General features: G+C 56.8%; 9 non-coding genes across 9 annotated transcripts; all 9 read left to right on the top strand.

The window, feature by feature from the left end:
- Positions 1–213: 213 nt before the first annotated feature.
- On the top strand, positions 214–285 carry trnag-ucc (transfer RNA glycine (anticodon UCC)). Its single transcript has one exon. It is a non-coding gene; the product is annotated as a tRNA-Gly (tRNA).
- Positions 286–377: 92 nt separating this feature from the next.
- trnal-aag (transfer RNA leucine (anticodon AAG)) lies at positions 378–459 on the top strand. The gene has a single exon. It is a non-coding gene; the product is annotated as a tRNA-Leu (tRNA).
- A 129-nt stretch (positions 460–588) lies between these two features.
- On the top strand, positions 589–668 carry trnal-uag (transfer RNA leucine (anticodon UAG)). Its single transcript has one exon. It is a non-coding gene; the product is annotated as a tRNA-Leu (tRNA).
- A 354-nt stretch (positions 669–1,022) lies between these two features.
- On the top strand, positions 1,023–1,094 carry trnag-ucc (transfer RNA glycine (anticodon UCC)). The gene has a single exon. It is a non-coding gene; the product is annotated as a tRNA-Gly (tRNA).
- Positions 1,095–1,186: 92 nt separating this feature from the next.
- On the top strand, positions 1,187–1,268 carry trnal-aag (transfer RNA leucine (anticodon AAG)). Its single transcript has one exon. It is a non-coding gene; the product is annotated as a tRNA-Leu (tRNA).
- Positions 1,269–1,397: 129 nt separating this feature from the next.
- trnal-uag (transfer RNA leucine (anticodon UAG)) lies at positions 1,398–1,479 on the top strand. The gene has a single exon. It is a non-coding gene; the product is annotated as a tRNA-Leu (tRNA).
- Positions 1,480–1,833: 354 nt separating this feature from the next.
- On the top strand, positions 1,834–1,905 carry trnag-ucc (transfer RNA glycine (anticodon UCC)). The gene has a single exon. It is a non-coding gene; the product is annotated as a tRNA-Gly (tRNA).
- A 92-nt stretch (positions 1,906–1,997) lies between these two features.
- On the top strand, positions 1,998–2,079 carry trnal-aag (transfer RNA leucine (anticodon AAG)). Its single transcript has one exon. It is a non-coding gene; the product is annotated as a tRNA-Leu (tRNA).
- Positions 2,080–2,208: 129 nt separating this feature from the next.
- trnal-uag (transfer RNA leucine (anticodon UAG)) lies at positions 2,209–2,290 on the top strand. Its single transcript has one exon. It is a non-coding gene; the product is annotated as a tRNA-Leu (tRNA).
- Positions 2,291–2,500: the final 210 nt, after the last annotated feature.

Raw genomic sequence — 2,500 nt, forward strand, 5'->3', positions numbered from 1 at the left:
GAGCAAGCTTTTTGATACAGCTGTTGCCTCCGCTTCCAGAGACGCCTTGCGGTTTGAGGACCGCTACTCTTGTGCTGAGCTAGCAAAGGCTAGGCCAGTCTGTTGAACTGCCTGCTTCACAAGAGTGAAAAATATGTCGGGACTGCAAAGGGCCTGACTGACAGGCCTGCATTGGCTTAGCCTTGTTGCGAAGGCTTTTCCCCTGTCTGTGTGGCGTTGGTGGTATAGTGGTTAGCATAGCTGCCTTCCAAGCAGTTGACCCGGGTTCGATTCCCGGCCAACGCAACGACCCTCTCTTTAAGGTCCTCTTTGCTGCCTCCCTAGGGCCTCCGGTCTTGCTGTAAGATTGCCCCGCCTCATTGGTGAGCCACCACTGCGGTAGCGTGGCCGAGCGGTCTAAGGCGCTGGATTAAGGCTCCAGTCTCTTCGGGGGCGTGGGTTCGAATTCCACCGCTGCCATTATGACCAGCAGCGCAAGAAGAGATGGCTTGGGCCTTGCCCTCAAACCACAGTCGTGACACTTCTGTTGCCCGCCATCTCGCTGACCGAAGCGAGGAACTCTTCCCTTCTGAGGACCTCTACCCGGGGGGTAGTGTGGCCGAGCGGTCTAAGGCGCTGGATTTAGGCTCCAGTCTCCGGAGGCGTGGGTTCAAATCCCACCGCTGCCATTATCTTGTGATTTTCGAAGACCGAGCCTGTCCTTTCATCAGGGCCTCGTGAGCAAATGTCGACGTCCCTCTCCGCATTTGCTGCAAGTCTTGGGAGTCTGAGCCACGCCCTGCTTGCAGTGTCTGGAGGCGACCAAATTTGAGCAAGCTTTTTGATACAGCTGTTGCCTCCGCTTCCAGAGACGCCTTGCGGTTTGAGGACCGCTACTCTTGTGCTGAGCTAGCAAAGGCTAGGCCAGTCTGTTGAACTGCCTGCTTCACAAGAGTGAAAAATATGTCGGGACTGCAAAGGGCCTGACTGACAGGCCTGCATTGGCTTAGCCTTGTTGCGAAGGCTTTTCCCCTGTCTGTGTGGCGTTGGTGGTATAGTGGTTAGCATAGCTGCCTTCCAAGCAGTTGACCCGGGTTCGATTCCCGGCCAACGCAACGACCCTCTCTTTAAGGTCCTCTTTGCTGCCTCCCTAGGGCCTCCGGTCTTGCTGTAAGATTGCCCCGCCTCATTGGTGAGCCACCACTGCGGTAGCGTGGCCGAGCGGTCTAAGGCGCTGGATTAAGGCTCCAGTCTCTTCGGGGGCGTGGGTTCGAATCCCACCGCTGCCATTATGACCAGCAGCGCAAGAAGAGATGGCTTGGGCCTTGCCCTCAAACCACAGTCGTGACACTTCTGTTTCCCGCCATCTGGCTGACCGAAGCGAGGAACTCTTCCCTTCTGAGGACCTCCACCCGTGGGGTAGTGTGGCCGAGCGGTCTAAGGCGCTGGATTTAGGCTCCAGTCTCTCCGGAGGCGTGGGTTCAAATCCCACCGCTGCCATTATCTTGTGATTTTCGAAGACCGAGCCTGTCCTTTCATCAGGGCCTCGTGAGCAAACGTCGACGTCCCTCTCCGCATTTGCTGCAAGTCTTGGGAGTCTGAGCCACGCCCTGCTTGCAGTGACTGGAGGCGACCAAATTTGAGCAAGCTTTTTGATACAGCTGTTGCCTCCGCTTCCAGAGACGCCTTGCGGTTTGAGGACCGCTACTCTTGTGCTGAGCTAGCAAAGGCTAGGCCAGTCTGTTGAACTGCCTGCTTCACAAGAGTGAAAAATATGTCGGGACTGCAAAGGGCCTGACTGACAGGCCTGCATTGGCTTAGCCTTGTTGCGAAGGCTTTTCCCCTGTCTGTGTGGCGTTGGTGGTATAGTGGTTAGCATAGCTGCCTTCCAAGCAGTTGACCCGGGTTCGATTCCCGGCCAACGCAACGACCCTCTCTTTAAGGTCCTCTTTGCTGCCTCCCTAGGGCCTCCGGTCTTGCTGTAAGATTGCCCCGCCTCATTGGTGAGCCACCACTGCGGTAGCGTGGCCGAGCGGTCTAAGGCGCTGGATTAAGGCTCCAGTCTCTTCGGGGGCGTGGGTTCGAATTCCACCGCTGCCATTATGACCAGCAGCGCAAGAAGAGATGGCTTGGGCCTTACCCTCAAACCACAGTCGTGACACTTCTGTTGCCCGCCATCTCGCTGACCGAAGCGAGGAACTCTTCCCTTCTGAGGACCTCCACCCGGGGGGTAGTGTGGCCGAGCGGTCTAAGGCGCTGGATTTAGGCTCCAGTCTCTCCGGAGGCGTGGGTTCAAATCCCACCGCTGCCATTATCTTGTGATTTTCGAAGACCGAGCCTGTCCTTTCATCAGGGCCTCGTGAGCAAACGTCGACGTCCCTCTCCGCATTTGCTGCAAGTCTTGGGAGTCTGAGCCACGCCCTGCTTGCAGTGTCTGGAGGCGACCAAATTTGAGCAAGCTTTTTGATACAGCTGTTCCCTCCGCTTCCAGAGACGCCTTGCGGTTTGAGGACTGCTACTC

This window comes from Sardina pilchardus, chromosome 15 (genome assembly GCF_963854185.1).
Source record: "Sardina pilchardus chromosome 15, fSarPil1.1, whole genome shotgun sequence".
Taxonomy (NCBI): domain Eukaryota; kingdom Metazoa; phylum Chordata; class Actinopteri; order Clupeiformes; family Clupeidae; genus Sardina; species Sardina pilchardus.